The sequence below is a fragment of the Myxine glutinosa genome, chromosome 1 (assembly GCF_964187855.1).
Source record: "Myxine glutinosa chromosome 1, kmMyxGlut1.1, whole genome shotgun sequence".
Classification (NCBI taxonomy): domain Eukaryota; kingdom Metazoa; phylum Chordata; class Myxini; order Myxiniformes; family Myxinidae; genus Myxine; species Myxine glutinosa.
The window spans coordinates 364,872,251-364,897,150 of NC_136261.1; the positions used below are offsets into that span (position 1 = coordinate 364,872,251).

The 24,900-nt window shown below is 44.8% G+C and overlaps 1 long non-coding RNA gene across 2 annotated transcripts; it reads left to right on the forward strand.

Moving 5' to 3' along the window:
- The first annotated feature begins 1,752 nt into the window (after nucleotides 1–1,752).
- Nucleotides 1,753–22,304, forward strand: LOC137419536 (uncharacterized). 2 transcript variants are annotated; one of them, XR_013621837.1, is made up of 4 exons: nucleotides 1,780–2,020; nucleotides 4,454–4,517; nucleotides 9,741–10,221; nucleotides 21,901–22,304. It is a non-coding gene; the product is annotated as an uncharacterized LOC137419536 (long non-coding RNA). The 2 variants fall into 2 exon arrangements; XR_013621836.1 differs by lacking the exon at nucleotides 4,454–4,517 and having other exon boundaries at nucleotides 1,753–2,020.
- The last annotated feature ends 2,596 nt before the right edge of the window (nucleotides 22,305–24,900 follow it).

Consider the following 24,900-nt stretch of genomic DNA (forward strand, 5'->3'; position numbering starts at 1 on the left):
CCCTCACCCAACCCAGCGTGGTTGACTTCTCCAGACTTCTCCAGATTTTTCTGCACGCATGATGTGTCCCAAGTGTGACAGTTTCTATTCAGCATTAGCTATTCTAATGTACATGGTGGTTTAATTTATTACTTGACAAAATTTTTTTGCAAGTATGTTAATCACTCCGGTTTGTTTGTGTGTGTGTTTGTCTGTCCGCTCACTTATACTTGCCTATAGGTCACAATTTTAAACCGATCTTCACGAAACTTCCCCAAATGGTCGAGTTTGTAGTCTGACAAAATCCTATATATTTTGAGGTCAAAAGGTCAACATAGGCCAAAGGTGAACTACCTTTTTCAAATTCCAAAAATCCTCAATTTTCATCCGATTGACTTTTTTTTTTTTTTTGTATACAGGATCGAGGCTCGTGAAAGAGCGAACATTAATCACACAAAAAAAATCAAACAGACACACAAAACATATAATAAGGGTAGAGGTAGACAAGATGGGGAGAGAAGGGGAAGCACACAAACACAACATTTGAGAGCAGGGACATCGAGAGAACTGTGGGAGGGCTTGGGGGGGGGGGGAGGCGTGGGAACAGGGGGAGGGGTGGGAGAAGTATAAAACACAAAGGCACTGCAAGGATTTCCAGGAAAGAAGTTGGTATTTCAAAAAAGTGGATTTGGGGTGAAATTAGCGGGAGTAGAAAAGATCAAGGTTTTGGATGGGGGAAGATAAGAGATGGTGGTGAACAGCTGTTTTAAAGACTTGGAGGGTGGAGTGGGATTGAAGAGAGTGAGGGAGTTTGTCCCAGAGGCTGGAGAAAAGAGGAATGAAAGAGTAAAGGTGAGCAGAGAGTCTTGATTTCGGCAGTTTAACCATAAGAGGGTTGCTGGCAGATCTTGTGCGACCTGTAGGAATATTTGCGGGACAGAGCCCAGAGAGAGCTGGGGGGGCAAGGCCAGAGAGGAGTCGGTAGAAGACGGAAAGCCCACCAACCTGCCTGCGGTGAGTGAGTGAAAGGCCCTCAGAGTTAGCTTCATTGCAGGAGATTCCAATGATTCTGAAAGCTTTGGTTTCAACAGCGTGAAGCCAAGCGAGGTGTGAGGCAGGAGCACCGGCCCAGAGGGGAGAGCAGTATTCCATTGAGCTGCGGATGAAAGCCTTATATGTGGTGAGGAGCTCAGGTGTGCCAAGGAAGGACTTCGCACGACGGAGGATGCCCAGTCGGCGACTGGCTTTGGAGGCCAGCTTGGAAATGTGGTTTTCCTAGGAAAGATCATGGCAGATAGTGAGACCCAAAAGCTTGAGTGACAGAACTTCTTGGAGAGGATTATTCAGAAAGTGGAACTTGAAATTTGAATGGGATTTAGATATCAGCAAACTGAAATACGCCACTGGATGAGGTGTTTTACCAGAGTGCAAATCCTGCCACCAACCTCCTTGAGAGAGGACCCAGTCAGTTGGTACTCATTTTGAGCAGGCTTGATTGACAGGGCAAATTGATTGAAGTTCCGTGTAAGGATCAATAAATCAATCAGGATTCGTTTATCCGACATGGGGCGGTGTAACAGCTGGTTACCAAAACTAAAGCATCATTATCTTGTTATTTAAAAGTCTGTAAATATGTCATCTATTTCAGAAAAGCGTTTGGACATATAATCATCGTTCATTTTTAGCGTGTAAGGAAATTCGGAATCCGCGTCAATTATATTTATTCACTCACGCGACCAACCCACGGAGGTATCCGTGGACCAACCAAACTCCACTGTCGTCACTTCCGGTTGCGCTCGATATCGACAGCGAATTTGCACTTGCAGTGAAAGACCTGCCGATCGTGTTTTCTTTTTAACGTTCTCTTGGCTTGCCCACGCTGCTCGGTGTATTCCTGTTGTGTGTGCATGGGGAGGTGTCGACGGGATTTTTGTGTTTACATGTGGAATGGGCGGTGAAGAGATGGAAGCATCTGCTGAAATCGTCCGAATTAAAATCGAGGACCTTGATTCTGAAGTGGAAGCAATAGACCCAGAGAATGGTGGGTTGTCGCTAACGATGGTTTGTCAATTGTAAGTCATTCGTTACCGATGTGCTCAATGGCGGATCTGATGACGACAGCACAGTAGCTTTCCTCGTCAGCACATTTGGTGCGATTATGATGACGTTGGTCCTTTTAAAATTGGATTTGTATTCTGGTGTCTAATTCTAAATATCCTTGACAAGTGCTTAGGAGTTAGGTTTGAGTGTACTCTTGTAGTATCCCTATCCCTTATAGGAAGGTTTGGGGTGTATTGTAATATCCCTTTATATAGGAAGGTTTTGGGATGTATTATCGTATCCCTTATACTTATAGGAAGGTTTTGGGGTGTATTATCGTATCCCTTATACTTATAGGAAGGTTTTGGGGTGTATTATCGTATCCCTTATACTTATAGGAAGGTTTTAGGGTGTATTATCGTATCCCTTATACTTATAGGAAGGTTTTGGGGTGTATTATCGTATCCCTTATACTTATAGGAAGGTTTTGGGGTGTATTATCGTATCCCTTATACTTATAGGAAGGTTTTGGGATGTATTATCGTATCCCTTATACTTATAGGAAGGTTTTGGGGTGTATTATCGTATCCCTTATACTTATAGGAAGGTTTTGGGGTGTATTATCGTATCCCTTATACTTATAGGAAGGTTTTGGGGTGTATTGTAATATCCCTTATAGGAAGGTTTTGGGATGTATTATCGTATCCCTTATACTTATAGGAAGGTTTTGGGATGTATTATCGTATCCCTTATACTTATAGGAAGGTTTTGGGGTGTATTGTAATATCCCTTATAGGAAGGTTTTGGGATGTATTATCGTATCCCATATAGGAAGGTTTTTGGGTGTAATATCGTATCCCTTATAGGAAGGTTTTGGGGTGTATTGTGTTATCGTATCCCTTATGGGAAGGTTTGGGGTGTATTGTCGTATCCCTTATCCCTTATGCCTTATGGGAAGGTTTGGGGTGTATTGTGTTATCCCTTATGAGAAGGTTTGGGGTGTATTGCAGTATCCCTTATGGGAAGGGTTTGGGGTGTCTTGTATCCTTTATGGGAAGGTTTGGGGTGTCTTGTATTATCCTTTATGGGAAGGTTTGGGGTGTCTTGTAGTATCCCTTTTCGGAAGATTTGGGGCATTTTGTAATATCCCTGATAGGAAGGTTTGGAGTGTCTTGTAGTATCCCTTATGGGAAGGTTTGGGGTGTCTTGTAGTATCCCTTATGGGAAGGCTTGGGGTGTCGTGTGGTATCCTTTATGGGAAGGCTTGGGGTGTCGTGTGGTATCCTTTATGGGAAGGTTTGGAGTGTCTTGTAGTATCCCTTATGGGAAGGTTTGGGGTGTCTTGTATCCCCTATGGGAAGGTTTGGGGTGTCGTGTGGTATCCCTTATGGGAAGGTTTGGGGTATCTTGTAGTATCCCTTATGGGAAGGTTTTAGGGTGTCTCGTGGTATCCCTTATGTGAAGGTTTGTGGTATCTTGTAGTATCCCTTATAGGAAGGTTTTGGGGTGTATTGTCGTATCCCTTATGGGAAGGTTTGGGGTGTATTGTCGTATCCCTTATGGGAAGGTTTGGGGTGTATTGTAGTATCCCTTATGGGAAGGTTTGGGGTGTATTGTAGTATCCCTTGTGGGAAGGTTTGGGGTGTATTGTAGTATCCCTTATGGGAAGGCCTGGGGTCTTGTAGTATCCCTTGTGGGAAGAGTTTGGGTGTTGTAAAATCTTTTATGGGAGGAGGTAGGGGGTGTACTGGAGTACGAGAGTTCAAATACATTAATTTCTGAGCATTTTGTCCAGTTTATTTTTTTGACAGAAATTGTACTTTACCACCAACTATGCATGTTTTGGTTAAATATAAATACAGACAAATCAAATATCTATGAATAGAATATCTTTCTGAAGCTAAAATCTCCACTCGATGCAGTCCAAATAATATTGGTCTCGCTAATTGTCTGTTCCATATCCTTTTATGACGTTACCGTCCTTCGGATTGTTTGGACCTTGGACACCTGACGTTAAAGTAATTTGTTTCATTGAGTTTTTACCCTCGTCTGAGGAGAGGGTATTGCATTTCTGTCTGTCTGGCTGTCTGTCTGTCTGTCTTTGTTTGTCCGCACAGAATAAATATGATATTCTCTCCAACCGTTGGTCCGATCGACAGGAAGTTTTCGCCATAGGTGCAACTCCACCTGTAGAATTCTTTAAATGATAATTATGACGTCATAGGTCACGTGGTTCGGCCGACATCTTGGAAAAACCGAAAACCTTTGCACCTCTATATCTGAAAGTGCTGAATAGAAAAAATTGAGAAATGGCTCATTGTAAAGAACTCTCCATGGGGAATAACATGTATTAATGATGTCATCGGTGCCTCCATTATGACGTCATAATTCGAAGTTTTCAATCTTTATTATCATGTATACTACTTTTTCTCAGTGGTATTGATGGTGTAGAACTTCCGAGCGATGAAGCTGGCCCATCACTTCGCCATCACAGACAGGTCCGTGGTCTCTGTCTTCTTGGGCCTCCTTTCTGGTTTTGCATCCTCTGCTCTTTCTGTGCTTTGTCCCGCCTCTCCCCCCCCCCCCCCCCCCCCAAGGTTTCTGCAGGGCTCACATGGTCCATCATTAACCCCCTTATATTGAACATACCCGAGGTCATTTTTTTCTTCGTCCAGTAAAACATCTTCAGAATTTTACGAAAGCGAGGAAGAAAACTACAACGACACTCTTCGACCTCATGACGTCAACCGATATGCCTCCACCCACATTATTACAGCATCACAATACTTGTACCAAGTTTTATTTACGTCCATTCAGCTGTTCTCAAGTATCACATTTTTACCTGACATGACCTCTGACCACACCAAAATCACAATCACCTCACTCCTCGCCTTTGATTCCAAAATCTAATCAGTTCATCTTTACATCAAAATATATACTTATGCTAAGTTTAGTCAAAATTCCATCACTGGTTCACAAGTTGGAACAGTAACAGGATTTTTTTTTACAGAACATGACCTTTGACCTCTTTACGCAAAAATGTAATTAGTTCATGTTTACATCATTATACATACTTGTACCAAGTTTAATTTAAATCCCTTCAGCTGTTCTCAAGTTATCACATTTTTCCCTGACATGACCTCTGACCTTTGACCTCTTGATGCCATAATACAATCGGTTCATCTTTGCATCGTATATGCTTACACCAAGTTTGTTCAAAATCCCATCACTTGTTCACAAGTTGGTGCGGTAACATATTTTTTAGTGAACATGACTTCTGACCTTTGACCGCTTGACCCCAAAATTTTATCAGTTCATGATTACATCATTATACATACCTGTACCAAGTTTGATTTAATTCCCTTCAGCTGTTCTCAAGTTATCATATTTTTATCTGACATGACCTCTCACCTTTGATCTGTTGATGCCATAATCCAATGGGTTTTTTTTTTTGCATCATATATACCTATTCCATATTTGTTCAAAATCCCATCACTGGTTCACAAGTTTGGCGGCATCATAATTTTAACTTAACATGACCTCTGACCTTTGGCCTTTGACCTCATGACTCCAAAATATAATCAGGCCATTCTTTTTCAATCAGGACACCAAGTTTGACAAAGATCTTTTCAGCCATTCTCAAGTTATCATGGTAACGAAAACCTATCACAGACAGCCGAATGGACGGATGGGGCAGACAGACAGACAGCCGAACGGACAACCTGAAAACATAATGCCTCCGGCAACTTCGTCGGCGGAGGCATAAATAACAGTCATAGTAATTGCACCAACGCTGCCTTTACCCTTGACATTTTATTACTTGCAAAATCTAAGATTTTTCAAGTGTATTGGTCGGTTGCGTTTGTGGTTGTCTGTCTGTCTGTCTGTTTGTTTGTTTGTCACCGGCCTAAGGGTCACAATTCTAAACCGATCGTCATGAAACTTCACCGAGTTGTATAGGTCATCCCAATTGAGAAGGCTATTGTTTTTGGGGTGAAAAGGTCAACATAGGCCAAAGGTCACCAACTTTGCCAAATTTCTAAAATCCTCAATTTTCATCCGATTGACTTGAAATTTGAAGACAACTTGCATATCTGGTCATTGAATTCAACCAAGTATATGTGAGGTCAACATAGGCCAAAAGGTCAACATAGGCCAAATTTCTAAAATCCTCAATTTTCATCCGATTGACTTGAAATTTGAAGAGGACTTGCATATCTGGTCACTGAAGTCCACCACCAAGTATATTTGAGGTCAACATAGGCCAAAAGGTCAACATAGGCCGAATTTCTAAAATCCTCAATTTTCATCCGATTGACTTGAAATTTGAAGAGGACTTGCATATCTGGTCACTGAATTCAACCACCAAGCATTTTTGAGGTCAACATCCGCCAAAAGGGCAACATAGGCCAAAAGGTCAACATAGGCCAAATTTCTAAAATCCTCAATTTTCATACAATTGACTTGAAATTTGAAGAGGACTTGCATATCTGGTCACTGAATTCAACCACAAATTATATTTTAGGTAAACATAGGCCAAAAGGTCAACATAGGCCGAATTTCTAAAATCACCAATTTTCATTTGATTGACTTGAAATTCTAAAAGGATTTACAAATATGGTCACTGAATTCAACCACCAACTATTTTTGAGGTCAACATAGGCCAAAAGGTCAACATAGGCCAAGTTTTTTAAATCTTCAATTTTCATCCGATTTACTTGAAAATTGAACAGCATTTGCACATTGAGTCACTAAATAGAGAAAGTAACGATTTTTGAGGTCAAAAGGTCAAAGGTCAACTCAAGGTCAACCTTCCAAAATCATTTTTAATCTGAAAAATCATCACTTTTCATCCTGTTGACCCAAGCTTTGATCAAGATTGTCAATTTTTATCTTGATGAAATGGACAATTTGCTGTATCAATGGAATTTCTTTTCATGGGGGGGGGGGGGGGGGCGGATTTTGCAAGTATTGTGCTCCGCATGACGTCTTCTTGTTTAATTACTGTCTGATCAGGTGTTGAAGGTCGTGATTGAACTTTAATTCATAACGTTTTGAATGTTTCAAGCTCTTCATCATATTGACCGTGGGGAAGTTACCTTATCAATCTGCTTGCCCAAGCCATTTATACTTCATACCCCGTGCACGTGAAGCGAAAGTCAGGGTTAAGCAATTGGTTAATGTTTGTCCGTCCGTCCGTCCGTCTGTCTGTCTGTCTTATCAGTTTATTATCATCACTTTATCATTGAGGAACAACCTATTTAAATTGAATGTTATATTTTGAACACGAATCGGAACATGAATATGAAGACGAGTCTTTTGTTTTACCATACATTGGTTCTGAATTCGTCCTGACCGTGCATGCGCAGGGAGGAGTGCGATGAAAAAAAAAAAGAAGAAAAAAAAGAAGAAGAAAAGTTTAGTGTGTGTGTCTGTCTGCCTGACAATCAAACAAAATGGAACTGCAAAATTTAAACTGGAAACGTGCTGTTTTTTTAAGGATGTCATTATGGCACATACGACAGGCACAAGTAAATAATGTAACGTGTTGGATACAGTGCCTTCCGAAAGTATTGTCGTGTTCACCGCCGGGGATTAACACCCCTGGGTGATGGATGGCCAACCGAGCTTTAACTCCGAGTCGTTCACTCAAACTATGGCGGTGTTATCTCTTCACCACACACGAGGGTGGAGAGTGACGAGGCTTACCTGCACGGGTATCACTTGGCGTCCTCGAACCCACGACATTTAAACAAGACATACGAGAGATTAAAATTTAACCAACAATGGGTTTAATAAAAATAAATGCCAGGGAACAAGAAATGTACGGTAAAACTAATTCCTAATTGAGATGTTTTCATACGGACTCATGAAACGGACACAGGGATAAATGAAACAACGAAAGTAAAAATGTGTGTGTGATGCGTTTGCCTGCACTCCGCCTGGCGTCTGTGACCATCCGGGGTTATCAAAGATCCCGCGTCCCTGCGCGGGAAAACACACGCCTTGGCGCGAAGTCCATTCACCCGCCGGCTGCCGAGCGTGAAGTGAGCAGGCCCTCGCTCCTTCCTCGCCGTCCGCTCCACAAAGCACCGAGGTGAGACAAGAGAAGGATGCATCTGCCAAGAGTGTGCACAAACTGCGACTGCCCGCGATACCAGCCACGAACCAAGAGAGTCGGAGAGCACTAGCTGCGACCGTCTGTTATGAAAGCCAGCGTGAAGAGAGAAGAGAGCACAATGCGTCCGTTCGTAATGAAAACCCAGCGCCAAGAGAAGGAAAATGCCAGGACATGTCCTTTTTACTCCTCAGTCTCAAACGTTCCATGATGACGTCCACGCATGCTCCAATCAAAGAGTCCCACCACATTGCTCCACAGCTACGACCAATCATCTCCTCTCGGGGTGGGGCCTCACAGCCCTTGTCATGACTCGGCTGGTGGTGTCAGTGGTAGTGTTCGAATGTCCGCATCCGGTAGCTTTATTGAGTGTATGTGCGGAGTGCATGGCTGGTGTTGCATGTGCCATAAGGAACAAAGGGAAAACCACAGAGGCGCAATTTACATACAGGGAATTTACCCTTACATCCTACCTAATTAGCATAGCTCCACCCCTCGCACGGAGACGAATATACACTTACCGAATTCACGGAGCTGACTTATTTACATCAAGGTGTCCTTGCACGACATTCGGAGCATGGTAATCTATACACTGCTACCTGGACTAAGGTATTTCATGAGCTACCCCCATAAACGTAACAGTATTCACACCCCTTGACTTTTTTCACGTTTTGTTGTGACAGCCTGAATTTAAAATTGACTGAATTGAGATTTTTTTTGCCACTGATCTACACATAATACCCCATAATGTCAAAGTGGAAATTCCTTTTTAAAATTTTTTTTGTGCAACTCAATGGATGAGCACTTGTTGCAGATTGGTGAATCATTTTGTCCATTCACTTTGAGGAAATTGTAAGGAACATGGTGGTCACAATGAACATGTCGTTCATAAAAAGTAACCTATCTAAGAATATTGTTCACATTTGATGGATACATTATATTGTTTACACACATGAAACTTTTCATTTGCCTATTGTAAATGTCACCATTTACTGGGCCACCCTATATCAGCCATTGCAAGCTCACCTACACATCATATGCAGCTTTCCAACTATCTCCAACAACAACAACACAACATGCATTTTAAGGCCATTTTCCCTGCTAGAGCGGGGGTTATCCAACTATCTCCAGCTAAAAGTATATCTGTGGTTAAGTATATCCTAAAAAGCTAAAAGTATATCCATATAGATGTATATCTGCGGTTAATAAATGTGAAAAATTCCATCAATCCAGGTTGATGCGGGCAGCCAAAAATAGGTCACAGGCAATAATGTTGCAGAGTGCAGAACTGCCATGCCAGATGCTGGTATGCCGGTATGGTGTCACAAAATTCAATCTTATTTTCTATAAAAAAAAATCCTTGTCTAGAAAGAATTCCTTTATTTATGTTGATGCTCTATAAATAAACTAACTAAAGCTGGCTTAATGTATAATCTATAATTGTAGTCGGAAAATCCATGTCAGTCTGTCATGGCAGTCAGCAATTTGTCATGGGAGTCACGTCATGCAAGCTACACGTCACCTTGCATAAGTAATGAGTGTTTGGATTTGTGATGAATTATTTTCTAAAATAATAACATGGCATCAATATCTTCTTTTATAGACTTGAGCAGGATGCCATTCACGTCTGCAGAAAGGCAAAGAAAGAGGAGGGAGAAAATACAATCGAGTGAAGAGGTTTCCTTCTACAAAGCAAGAAACAAGAGGTACAAGAAAAAGTATCAAGAAAGGTTAAGGAGAAAATTTGAGAAGTCAACAAAAGAAGAGCAGTTTAAACATCTGGAAAAGAAAAGGGATATGGATAGAATAAGGCAGCGGAAGTGTAGAGAAAGGAAACTGATGACGCTTACAACACCACCCATTGGTACCAGTTCCGGAGCCTATTCAACGAAGAATTCTGTGATCATGGCTACAAATGGCGTGAAGAGTTCACTGCCGAATAGGCCACGAAAAATAAATGCTGTGATCCAGTTTGTCGTGAAAATGTCAGAAGGCAAGACTGGATCACCAATGAGGTCAAATTGTTGCTACCAGGGTCGCTGGAAAGCCCCATGATGTTGTGCACATCAATATATACAGCTAAGGTAAGTGCACAAATGCCTTTCTGCAGGATTATTCAAACTCTTGTGTTTCAATATGAAATGTAAACTGAAACATAAACAATGAAATATATATAAATGCGAATATATTGTTACAGACGCGGTGGTGGATGTTAGTTTACCGAGCGGTTTGGTATGACCACGTCTGCACAAGTTACCCGATTATACTCGAACGTTGCCGAGTCGCGCTACGCTAGGTCAATGAAGGAAAAGGATACAACGGCTGGGGTTCAAATGACACGACACCAAGGGTTCAGTTCTCAAGACCTCCGGAGGAGGTTATATTATGGCGGAAGGTTAGATTACAACTACAAGAGGGACATCATAGAAAGACAGGCACTTAGACACACTCTTATATTAACCCCAACAGACGACAGATAAACGGGACAAAAGGCTGACTCACACGGGGATTGATGGCAAGGAAAGGCAGAATCGATGGCTCCAGGTGCACCTGGGCTCAGGGCAGAATCGACTCGGTCCGGTCCAGAGATGCAGGGAGGTCACAGCGCTCGGAAGGCGACGTTCTTTCTCCAAGCTGGGGGCGCATCTCACGTCACATCCGGTAAGTCGCCGCGTATATCCGGCGGGGAGTGACACGCCCTCGGCTCGTTAGCTCCGCCCCAGATGGAATCGGCTCGTTGCTTCTCATTGGGTGCGTGCGGGGGGGTTACCGGCTCCGCCCTTGACGAGGGGCTGACAGGGAGCCCCTTCGTGGTAACCCCGTGGAGCGCATGGTCATGGCGGCTAACCGAGCCGGTGTGAAGACGCACACTCCCCCCGCGCGCCGTTGTTGTAGTTGTTGTTGTAGCTGTAGTTGTTGTTGTTGTTGTTGTTTGGGGAAGAAGATGGGAGGAGGTATGGGAAGGTCCTAAACTCACTACTGGTGCCATATAATCACATTCTGGTGCAACGAAGAGTCAGAATTAATGGAAACGAGTCCTTAACTGACATAGACTAAGAATAACTAGCAAGATGTCCGAAAGTTGTCTATGTGAGATGCGGTGGACCTGGGCACGACATTTAATGGGGGAAAAAGGGGAAGGTCGGTTCTACAGAGTGTTGTTTACAGACAATGGGACTAGGGAATGGGGGATTGGGGATAGTTGGGGAGTATTGGGGAAATAGGGGAATATTTACAAGCGGATATGGAGGCCAAATTCCATATTCGCAACATTGCACCCTTCTCTACCCTCGGGGCGTCCCGACCCGATAAATTTTTACCTATTTTAGTGTGGCACTCAGATGTAGTTCCCTCTACTATTAACTCTACCCTGAGTGCGACAGTTTTACAGATATTCACAAATGAGTAAATATGTCCCCCTGCGACGTTGCACCCTTCTCCTCTCAGAAACACACCCACAGGATAACCGAATTGCGGAAAGAATTCGCAAACTAAACATACAGCCGGTAGGGAGCATTATTTACAAGACTACGCTGATATTTACACTACGATCCAGGACCTGTTTTTTTTTTTTTTGGAGGGACACATGCAGATGTTATGCATAGAGAGAGCACGCTTGCCAGCATCGATACACCAACCCACGAGTGCTCTGTGGCCTACGGCCTTTAATAACGTGCAGAGCACCCTTTCCCAGCACGAAAAGCACCACCCCATCACACAGTGAGCACCATCCGGTGCACCAATAAAATGTTTAGTGATCATTGTGTGGTGTCGCAGCCGGCCGATGTTCTGCCGCTGGTCTTGCCTTCGTGTGGTGCACTTGGCCTTCTTACTTCCTTAGAAAAATAAAGAAAGGCGCCAACCGCGTCCATTTCTTTATTGTGGCCGTCAGGGGGCCAACTGTTAGTGGTTCACCTTGTATGGCATAGGTGCCACGTTGACCCATAGGTCCATCCATGGGTGGTGCTTGGCCGCAAAAGAACTGCGGTCCATTGTGGGTGGCCACAAACATTGCGGTCCATATGGTGTATCGATCCAAGCAGCAAGCAGCGAAAGTGCAGGCCCACAACTGCGAAGCCAGCACCTCTCTCTCCTCTCTCTCTGCCCCAAAACCAGATCCTCGGAGGTGGGAGACAAAAGAAGCAGACAAGTGAGTAAGGTGGTAAGGGCGCAAAAGTGCACGCAATACAAGGTGATGCACACTGGGGGCACATGGGAACCAGGTGAGACAGGTACGTTCCTATCGTACGCCCCCCCCCACCAGGTAACCTACATGGCCCCTCCCTTACCCCTTACTGTATCCACAAAACACAACACTACCCATAAACATCTACTTTACAAATCAACAAACATCCCTACTGTCTTCCCCGTTCCTCCCATATACCAAATTCGTCTTCTCTCCCTCCTAACCAATCAAATTTGCCATTTTCAACTCTCATCAAAATTTGCCATCTCCAACTGCACATCAAAATTTGCCATTACCAATTCATCATCAGTCCCTCCTAGGGAGGGAGAGATGGAATCACCCCAATGTCTCATCCACGTCGTGATGCGTCTCACAAATCCTCACAGCAATTCTCATTTCCTGCACACAGAACAAAGAAAACACAGGTGTGGAGTCATCATCATCACCACAGGTAAGTGGCTGCGTATGGTGCGACAGGTTCATCAATCCTAACTATTTCCTAAGTGACTTTAACAACTTTACACTACCCGGGGTCTTTCTCCGGCCAAACCATTGGCCCTCTTACACTATGGGTTCTAAAAACCAATTCCCATTGGCCAAACTGTGGTGCTTTTCAATTTGGGGTCTCACTCCCCCGATTCATCTCCCGGTGCCCTCGCACAATTTCTGGGCTGTGGCGTGTACCTCTCCCAGTGGGTCTACCCACCTGCACACCCCCACCACTGCAGTTGCCTCCGAGCTTACCTGCTCCTTACCCTAACCTAACTACCTGGGGAAGGCCCTCTGGCGCTCTCCCCACTCGGTGCCCTTTCTGGCACTGGGCTGCCCGATCCACACCCGGGATCCTCAGGCACCCACTCACAACTACCGGCTCCCAGAGCCCACCTGCGGCCTCACCTGGCCGACATCCTCACAGTGGTGGAGTGCCCAACCAACTACACACACTAACAGGCTACACGCCCAGCCATTTCCACGACACTAATGCACCCATCCGCAATACCATTCTGCAACCCCGCACCACAGATGCCAATATCCAACCACAATTTACCTATACCCTCTACCTAACACTTACACTACCCGCCCCGGGTACTCGTGAAAGGGGTCCACCCTTCCCCCATTCACACCTTCGCACCATGCACACCACTCCGTACCACTTACTCCAACTCTCTCCACACACCTGTACTTGCACACCTGTGCTCTCACACCTGGTGCCACCTGCACCCTTCTCTCCCCAAGCGCATTCGCGCTGATCCACACACTCACTACTCATACACTGCTCCACACACCTGTCCAGTTGCACACCTGTGCAATCACACCTGTTCAATCCTCACACAGCATCATCTCAGCTAACTTCTCCCCTCTGAAACTTGCGCTTCCCAGTCGTCCCTTTAAACTATTGCGCTCCCACGTCATTATCATCCACACTAATCTACCTGCGTCCCCACTACAGGTATCAGTCACTAACTAACCTTATCGTCACCTAATGTCATCTTCGCTAGATCCCTATCATTATAACCTAACCCACCCGGGCTAGTTTTCACTGCCATCACCCCATAAACTATAGCTCCTTTGCCCCACCATGGGAAGGGTGGCAGGGATGCCACCCTTACCCACCGGGCCTATCGCACACTACCAATTTTGCACATCAAATTTCAACAAATTAAAAATTTGCCAATCACTACCCATCATCTGCCAATCACTACTGCCAATCCCTTGCCAATCATCAAATTTTGTTTTTCTCTAATTTTGGGTCCAAAACACTAACCTCATCACCCAGTCTACTCACTAATGCCTCTCGGTGCGCCAATTCCCGTCCAAAGCCCGGCTTCGTAAAGCCAAGCCATGAATGCGGGTTGTTCTGTGCCAGCGGCTGGATACGTCCCGCATTCGGTGCAGGGAAGGAGGTTTACCCGGGCCGAGATCCCACGCACCATCTCGGCACGGAGCCATCCCATGGCTCGATCTCGACCTGCCGGAATGCCTCAACAAAAAGTGGTCGCCATGATGACTCTTTCTATCGGGCCGCCCGCTCCGCCTAGTGGAGCACGGACGCGGCCGTTCAAAGCGAGGCCCAGCACGCACCGAGGGCCCGATTCGGCTATAAGTCGTTCTAAACTCTACCCCGTCTAACGTCGATGCTTCACCTGGACGCTTACACCCCGCAGCCCGTTCCTTGCTCACACATCCAGCCGTGCCCATGCTACCTTTCCTTACACACCCAGGTACCCTCATTCCATTCACAGCCTTGGTCACACACCTGACCACTGAACACTTTGGCACACATTCGTTGGTCGCACACCTCACCAATACACCGCTTCGCGCCCCCTCCTCGGTCACCTCCTCTGTGACAATCACAGGTGTGCCCTCATTCGCACACCCAACCACGTGCCTCACCACCAACTCCAGCGTGCATTCCCACTCACGCTCTACCATTCCAGGTGTGCATCCTTCCTCACCTGTCACAACCAACTCACGCTCCGTGTCACTTTTACTACTCTCACCTCCACTCTTGACAGCGCACTCACCCTTACTCTTGACAGCGCACTCTTTCCTCATGCACCTGTCCATCACACACCTTTCTCGCGCACACTCTCCCGTTACACCCTCTGTAACACTCACCACAGGTGTGCATTCTTCCTTACTTTTGACAGCGCACTCTTTCCCCATGCACCTGTCCGTCACACACCTTTCTCGCGCACACTCCTGCGCACACTCTCCCATCACACCCTCTGTAACACTTACCACACCGCGCCTCCATGTGCTCCCTCGCACACGCGCTACGACCGACTCACTCTCGCCAGCACCCTCACTCCTTGGCACGCACTTTTTCCTCACACACCCCAGAGTCGGACTTTCTCGCACACCTCCTCTTTCGCACACCAGACCTGTCGCACACTTCACCAACGGCCTCTCACGAACACCCGGGTCTATCTCGACCCCCAAGCTTATCAAATCACCTGGCGCATCATACGCACGACCATATTGGTCACCACTTACACCGGATCCTCTTCCTCTTCGCTTCTCCTCCATCACCTGCGAATCCCTCATCCGGTTAATGAGCACATCATCACGATCCAAACACAGACTTTGGACCAATTCTTTTATCTCCTCTTTTATCTCTTTCTTATCCCCTCTCCGTCGCTTCTTAATTTCGCTCATCCCTTCTTCCACTTCTTCTAATTTCTGCTTCACCTCCTTTATTCCCCGGTACGTCTCCTCAAGCTCGTCCTCCAAGGCTACCTTGACCGTTTCCATGTGCGTCCTCACCTGCCGGTCCTTCGTCTCCATTACCTCTATCACCTCGTCCAACCTCGTTGTCAGTCCCTCACGTACCATCTGACATTCCCTCTTTGTTGCTACCAAGTCATCTTTTAGTTCTTTCTGTGTCGCTTTTAAACCTCCTAATACCGCAGTGTTCCTTTGAACCTGCTCCACTAACTCCGTCTGTCCCACCGTCAGCTGCTCCACCTCCTGCGTCAGGTCCTCTATTCCCCCTTGTAACTTTACAGTCCCCTTTCTCACCTCTTTCTCCATGTGCTCCTTACAGTGCCTCACCTCCTCGCGCACTCCTCCGACCTCCTCACCCACTCCTCTTCTGATCTCCTCTCCCATCACTTGCATCTCCTGCCCAGATGCCACCCTCATCTGCTCCATTTCCTCCCTGTGAGCATCCAGTTTAGTTTCTACCCCCATTCTGACCCCCTCTATCTGCTGCCCCATTTGGTTAACTTCCCTTTCCGCTTGGTCCCTCATGTCCCTCAATTTGCCTTCCATCCTGTTTTCTAACCCCTCTAACCCATTTCTCACCTCTTTTATCCCGTTGTCTAACCCCTCAAAATTATTGTCTAACTTCCCAAATTTCTTGTCTAACTCCTCAAAATTATTGTCTAACTTCCCAAATTTCTTGTCTAACTCCTCAAAATTATTGTCTAACTTCCCAAATTTCTTGTCTAATCCCTTAAAATTATTGTCTAACCCCTCACCGGTACCCCTCGCTTCGTCCCTCATTACCCCCATTTCGTTTCCCATACCCCCAATTGCTCATTCTGAGCCTCCATCCGGTTCCCCATTACCCCCAATTGCTCACCCTGAGCATCCATCCGGTTCCCTATTACCCCCATTTGGTTTCCCAACCGCTCACTATCAGCCCTCATTCCCACCATTTGTTCCATAAGGGCCCTCATTTGCAGGAGGAAAAGGTTCGAATCCACCAGGGGCGCTGCTACGGTCGCGGGCGCGGTGACCAGCGAGGCGCCATTTTGTGCGTCTGCTACCCTCGCTGCTTCGCTCTCCTCACGTCCCTCAATTTGGTCCTGGACCGACCCTGCCTCACTCTCCACTACCGGACCCCAGCCGACTTGGTCTGCCATAGCGCGACTTTCAAAATTCGGGTTTTTATTTCCGTATAACAAAATCAAATTTCGCCGTTATAATTTCGTCGAGCGCAGTAAACGCGCTCCGGATCGATTCTACCTCCCAAAGTTTGGGCCTAACAAATTTAGTCCCGGGTCCGAATCCCACTCCTGACACCAATTGTTACAGACGCGGTGGTGGATGTTAGTTTACCGAGCGGTTTGGTATGACCACGTCTGCACAAGTTACCCGATTATACTCAAACGTTGCCGAGTCGCGCTACGCTAGGTCAATGAAGGAAAAGGATACAACGGCTGGGGTTCAAATGACACGACACCAAGGGTTCAGTTCTCAAGACCTCCGGAGGAGGTTATATTATGGCGGAAGGTTAGATTACAACTACAAGAGGGACATCATAGAAAGACAGGCACTTAGACACACTCTTATATTAACCCCAACAGACGACAGATAAACGGGACAAAAGGCTGACTCACACGGGGATTGATGGCAAGGAAAGGCAGAATCGATGGCTCCAGGTGCACCTGGGCTCAGGGCAGAATCGACTCGGTCCGGTCCAGAGATGCAGGGAGGTCACAGCGCTCGGAAGGCGACGTTCTTTCTCCAAGCTGGGGGCGCATCTCACGTCACATCCGGTAAGTCGCCGCGTATATCCGGCGGGGAGTGACACGCCCTCGGCTCGTTAGCTCCGCCCCAGATGGAATCGGCTCGTTGCTTCTCATTGGGTGCGTGCGGGGGGGTTACCGGCTCCGCCCTTGACGAGGGGCTGACAGGGAGCCCCTTCGTGGTAACCCCGTGGAGCGCATGGTCATGGCGGCTAACCGAGCCGGTGTGAGGACGCACACTCCCCCCGCGCGCCGTTGTTGTAGTTGTTGTTGTTGTTGTTTGGGGAAGAAGATGGGAGGAGGTATGGGAAGGTCCTAAACTCACTACTGGTGCCATATAATCACATTCTGGTGCAACGAAGAATCAGAATTAATGGAAACGAGTCCTTAACTGACATAGACTAAGAATAACTAGCAAGATGTCCGAAAGTTGTCTACGTGAGATGCGGTGGACCTGGGCACGACATTTAATGGGGGAAAAAGGGGAAGGTCGGTTCTACAGAGTGTTGTTTACAGACAATGGGACTAGGGAATGGGGGATTGGGGATAGTTGGGGAGTATTGGGGAAATAGGGGAATATTTACAAGCGGATATGGAGGCCAAATTCCATATTCGCAACAATATAAATACAATAAAATAGTTGCATGTATGTAAAATGGTACAAGAAACAAGAGGTACAAGCAAGAAACAAGTGCCAGCTTAGCCTGGTGTTGGCTTAGCGACTAGGGTGCCAGCTTAGGATCCTAGGATCCTGGGTTCGAATCCCGGTCGATCGCTGAATTAACGCCTGGGGGGTCGACTCAGCCTGATCATCCCTTCCGAGGTCGGCTAATTGAGTACCAGTTCACTGGTAAATTCCCTGTTTGTCGCCTTTTACGACAAACAGGGTTGGCGGCAGGAAGGGCATCCGGCCGTAAAACATTGCTTCAAAAAGGGGACCAACAAAAACAACAACAACCACGGTGCCCGAAAAAGGCCAACCCCCGCTTTGCGGGGAAAAATGGCCTCTAAAAGGTGGTTTTTCTAAAAGGTGGTATGTAAAATGGATAAATAAATCCTACAATGTGCATTTTGTTGTACACATTAACAATGTTAACCCTCACCGCACTGTGCATTTACCAGCTGATGCGGACCCAGTTTAGAAAGCAAAATTATTGTACTTATTGTTAAATTTGTAGAATTGGTAATTAGATTTCCTTTAGATACAATGTAAAGGAATACCTATTAAAACTATACGAGTTTTTATCCTTATTCTTCCGCCTGCTTTTCATGTCCGAAAACTTTAAAAGTAATGTTCTCTGCAACCGTTGGTCCGATTGGCACTAAACTTTCAACAAGTGATTGGCTAAACCTGTAGAATTTTTATTGCTACACTACCGGTCAAAAGTTTTAGAACACCTCAATTTTTCCAGTTTTTATTGAAATTTACACAGTTTAATGTCTCAATGTACTCTGAAATTAAGCATAGAACAAATAAGCAATTGGAGATTAAGAAAGAAATCATAGAATCATTTTGTTTAACAAAATTTAATTTAAATTTTTGACTCGGCAAAGTAGCCACCTTTTGCAGATATAACCGCCGAACACACTCGTGGCATTCCTTCTACAATGGAAATCAAATATTGTTCGGGAAGTTCTTCCCAACACTGTTGCAGAAGTTCCCACAAATGTGTTGCACTTGTAGGTTGCTTTGCTTTCACCCTTCTGTCCAGTTCATCCCAAACCAGCTCGATGGGGTTTAAGTCTGGAGACTGCTGGCCATTCCATGATTTAAAGCCTACTGTATTGTTCTTTTCTTTGAAGGTAGTTTTGACATATTGTAGGTCTTTCCTTTAGAGAAATTGCAAAGAAAGCCAAGGTGTCAGTGAGTAAAGTTTCCTACACCAGTACACCATCAAAAAGGCACTTGGAAACTGGAGGAAACTCTGACAGGAAGAGGTCTGGCAGACCCAAAGCCACAACAGAATCAGAGGACAAGTTTCTGAGAGTCAACAGCTTGCATGATCGGCGGCTCAGAGGACAACAGCTTCAAGCACAGCTTAACACTGGTCGAAGTAAGCAAGTCTCAGTTTCAACTGTGAAGAGAAGACTTCGAGCTGCAGGTTTGACAGGTCGTGTGGCAGTAAGAAAGCCATTGCTAAGATGGCAAAATAAGAAAAAGAGGCTTGCCTGGGCCATGAAGCACCGCCAGTGGACCACTGAAGACTGGAAGAAGGTCTTATGGGACCGATGAATCAAAATTTGAAATCTTTGGTTCATCACGCAGGGATTTTGTACGTCGTCGAGTAGGCATGATCGTGGGGTTATAGGATAGTTCCTCAGTGTGTGATACCAACTGTCAAACATCGAGGAGGAAGCGTGATGGTCTGGGGCTCTTTTGCTGGATCCAGAATCGGCGACTTGCACAGAGTGACTGGCACCTGAACCGAAAGGGCTACCACAGCATTTTGCAGCGCCATGCAATACCCTCTGGTATATGCCTACTTGGTCAGGGGTTCATCCTACAGCAAGATAATGACCCTAAACACACCTCAAGGCTATGTCAAAACTACCTTCGAGGAAAAGAACAAGATGGTAGGCTTCAAATCATGGAATGGCCAGCACAGTCTCCAGACTTAAACCCCATCGAGCTGGTTTGGGATGAACTGGACAGAAGGGTGAAAGCAAAGCAACGTACAAGTGCAACACATTTGTGGGAACTTCTGCAACAGTGTTGGGAAGAACTTTCCGAACAATATTTGATTTCCATTGTAGAAAGAATGCCACGAGTGTGTTCGGCGGTTATATCAGCAAAAGGTGGCTACTTTGCTGAGTCAAAAATTTAAATTAAATTTTGTTAAACAAAATGATTTTATGATTTCTTTTTTATCTCCAATTGTTTATTTGTTCTATGCTTTATTTCAGAGTACATTGAGACTTTAAACTGCGTAAATTTCAATAAAAACTGGAAAAACTGAGGTGTTCTGAAACTTTTGACCGGTAGTGTAATTATGATGTCATGGGTCACGTGGTATGGGCGCCATCTTTGAAAAAACCTTCACCTTTGCCCCTCTATATCTCCGAAACGGCCCAATGGGAAAAATTGAGTCACGGCTCATTGTAAAGAACTCTGCATTGAGGCCAAAAAATATGGTTATTTAGGATATTAAAAGTGCTAATGTTACGAGGTTAGAATTCGACAAATAGAACCCTTGATGCTATGAATATATTTTTGTGAATGACCTAAGTGAAAAAAAAAATGCAGAATCCAAAAAATTTCGATGTCATCGGTCACATGGTTTGGCTGCCATATTGTTTTTTGTGAAAAACACTAAAAACCCCTTTTCTCCGAAACGGCTGAACAGATTGAGGCCAAACTTTACAAGCATGACCGCATCATAACAAACAAAGTTTGTGGGTGCTGATGTCGTAGGTCTGGGAGCTATAATATTTTATTTTAGCTATATTTTGATATAGGTTTGGGAGCTATAGTTTGGGAGCTGTATTATTATATAGGTTTGGGAGCTTATAATATTTTGAAGCATAATGCTTTAAAACCTATCTCCTCCCTCATTCTTGGACATATCAAATGAAAAACCTCAGAAATATGTTCCCCATGTCTGAGTGCTAAAACGACCTTTTGGAATTTGCAATAGGTCACATGGTTTGGCAGCGAGAAATAATTCAATGGAAATCTTTAAAAACCATGTATCTATTGAACTGCTTCATTGATCGAGTGAAACTTTAAAGTAATGTCGAAGGGCTGAAGTGGAATAATTGTGTAAAATGTAAACATGATTGGTTGTTCGGTTTGGCAGCTATAAATAATTGGAGGGGAAAAAAAATTCTCTTAAACCGGTTGATTGATCAACGTGAAACTTTAACCTAATCTAGATGTCATCGATTGGAATAAATGTTTAAAATTTCAACATGATTGGTTGTACGGTCTGGAAAGTAGCATTTGTTTTTGTGTGAAGAAGAAGAAGAAGAAGAAGAAGAAACTCTACATTTTATCTTCTCCAGCAATTTGACTTTTCGATGTAGGTTTAATGATCATGAAAGTGGGGTTGAATTAAAGCAAGGTTGTATCAAAGCGGGGTTGTATCAAAGCGGGGTTGTATCAAAGCGGGATTGTATCAAAGCATGTCCAATGAAAGCGTGTTCAATGAAAGCGGGGTTGTATCAAAGCATGTCAGATGAAAGCGGGGTTGTATCAAAGCATGTCAGATGAAAGCGGGGTTGTATCAAAGTGTCCCCGATGAAAACGGGGTATATCAAAGTGTATCTGATGAAAGTGGGGTTGTATCAAAGTGAGGTTGAATCCAAGCGGGTTTTATCCAAGCGGTGTTGTATCAAAGCGTGTTCAATGAAAGCGGGGTTGTATCAAAGCAGGGTTGTATCAAAGTGTGTCCGATGAAAGCGGGGTTGTATCAAAGTGTGTCTGATGAAAGCGGGGTTGTATCCAAGCGGGGTTGTATCAAAAGCGGGGTTGTATCAAAAGCGGGATTGTATCAAAAGCGGGGTTGTATCAAAAGCGGGAAGGCAGAGGAAACCGGTCATCACTGCCAACAGTTATAACGTGGCAGTTCTAGTTTATATTGTTTCTTTGGCTTGTTCTCCAGGTGCTGCAGCTCGATGCCATTGATGTGGTATGTCGACCTTGACAATGGGCCATCTGATCTTGACCGCCCAGTGAAGACATCCTTTGTGAAATGCCGAAAGCGGACCTCGTAAACAACTGGGATTAATTTGCATTTCCAACAAACGGTTTTGAGAAGGCCACCAAGAACATAGCACTCACTGTACATGACAGAAATTAAAACTCTATTTGAAATATCCACAAGTACAAGGGAGCCTTCTCCACATTTTGAATTTCACCCTAATTTGTTTGCCGTTTTATCCATTCATGTATGCAACTGCAAGTGAGAACATTTTGAAGAACTTTAATTTGTACTTGTGGACTTGACATTACTTGGGTATTTTGGAATTTAATATGAAAATAAATTTTAACAAAAACAACTCAGAATGGACTTTGTTTCATAATGGTGGTGCTACTCGTCAGAGGAGTCACATTTTGCTGTCGCGAGAGATGTGTACTTTTAATGCTGCCAAAGAATAGGTCTAAATTTTGTTGGCTTGTCCGATTTAGAAATCTTCAAACTTAATTGTAGTCTATTGTGTCAGATCAAATGGTTTATCATGTTTAGGCAGGCAATATATTTGTCACAGCTGCCACAGGAGTCATGTTTCTATTTTCATTTTTCTTAAAAATTTTAGTGAATGGAAAAAAAAAAGGTATAAACTATGGAGCACTCCTAAAATCTAAGATTTTTCAAGTATGTTGGTTGGTCTTGTGCATTACTTTGTCTGTCTGTCTGTCAATCGCCTACAGGTCACAATTTCAAACCGATATTTACTAAATCTATCTATAACTAGGGCATTGCCCGTACGTGGGTGCCCGTTCCTTGCCAAAAAAAAAAAAAAACGCTACCCGTACGCTCTACCCCGCCCGTACGCCCGTAAACAAAAAAAACAACGCTCTTCGCTTCCGCCCTTCGCTCTGACTGAATTGGGAGAAATAATGCGCATAAGAAATCGAATTACGTACCGTAATGGCGGTCAGCTCGTAACGCGCTCAGCTCCGCTCGTCTCACATCGGCCACGCCTACGCAACAAAGCGTTCTGTGATTGGCTGCCGGAAGTGAAGTCGTCACTGTCCGGAAGTTCGCAAATCGCAGTTACGATGAATCGTTTTAATTTAATCGCAGTTTGAATTCGTTTTAAAACATAGTTTAACGGCAACATAGTTTTCCAACGTGAAATAAATGAATACGCTGTCAAATGTGCCGTCCGAGGCAGAGTCTGATCGCCACGTTCGGCACACGTGATAGCTCGCTGCTCTCTGATTGGTTGAAGCGTTTTTTGGACATAGCTCGGTAAGTACTTGTCCGATTAATTACAAACCTTGAAAAGGCACATCCTCGGGTCCCCAGCAATATACCTGGCAAGTTTAAAGTATATCGGACCCGTGGTTGTCGAGAAACAGCGGTCACAGACACACAGACACACAGACACACAGAGATTGCTGGAATTATAGATAGATTCCAGTAATCTCTGTGTGTGTGTGTGTGTTTGTCTGTGACCGCTGTTTCTCGACAACCACGGGTCCGATCTAATTGAAACTTGCCAGGTATATTGCTGCGGACCCGAGGATGTGCCTTTTCAAGGTTTGAAATTAATCGGACAAGTGGTTCCCAAGGTATGGTCACCGTACTCGCAAGCCGTTCGCTTTGGCTTTGCGAATGGACCAAACCATTTCATGTAAATAGAGGGGGGGGGGGTTCTACCGTACTCGCAAGCCGTTCGCTTTGGCTTTGCGAATGGACCAAACCATTTCATGTAAATAGAGGGGGGGGATATAATTTTAGATATATATATAGTACGGGCACGCCCTAGTTTGATCAAACTAGTGAGGGACCCGTGCTACGCACGGGTGGGAGGCCAGAGGAAGAACCACCTTTAGAGGCCATTTTTCCCCACAGAGCAGGGGTTGGCCTTTTCGGGCACCTTGGTCCCCTTTTTTGAAGCAATGTTTTGCAGCCGGATGCTCTTCCTGTTGCCAACCCTGTTAGTTACCTCTTGCAACACACAGGGAATTACCAGTGAACTGGTACTCAATTTGCCGACCTCAGAAGGATGACAGGCTGAGTAAACCCCCCTGGCATTAATTCAGCGATCGACTGGGATTCGAACCCAGGATCCTAGAATCCCAAGCCGGCACCCTAACCGCTAAGCCAACACCAGGCTTTGGGAGGCCAGAAGCAAACAGACAATACAGAAACGGCGAATGCTAAAGCATGAAACCAATAAATTCCACATTCCTGTAGCACCTTCAGTCGCACGTCAGACATGGACAGCAAGTTTGTGAAGGACTTCCATGAAAAACGTACCCATTCGCAAACAAACGGCTACGTTTGTTCCATACCCAGTCAATGGCGAATCTGCATATGGCGATCCGCGAATTTAACATTTAGAAAGTAGAAACCATCACGGCATTTCGTCATTCACTTGAACTCGATATCTCTTTTTTTCATTCCAAACAGCATAACTCCAATCACAAATTAAATAGCATTAATTAAAAAAATTAACTTTTAACAACATTCGTGATATAAACAAAGATTTAAATCCTGATGTGAAGTTCCGTACGGTTGGGTGAATACAATTACGAATTCAAAATCGTAATTGTATTCACTCAATTCCAATCATCAATTGATACTTTAACAAAATACCGTTTTAAATGACGGTTGTATTGGGATATTATCAAACCAGCTCATTGCCGTAATCTGTCCACTTCCACATTCGACAGGTTCGTAACTCATCAGGATTTTCCTCAATTCTGCAATGAACTGTTCATGAAATATTGTTCAGCCGTTTTTAATTTTCATGTCATGTTCTTTTGGTGAATTATCGTAGGATTTACTGCAGGGGTTCCAGGAAATCGTTGCGATCGGTACAGCCGTTTTTGCGGTACCCGGGACAATAACGTTAGGCGGGAGTCCAAACCTGAAAATGCTGGAGACCAAACCTGAAATTGAAAAAACAATATAGTGTAGCGGTTACCG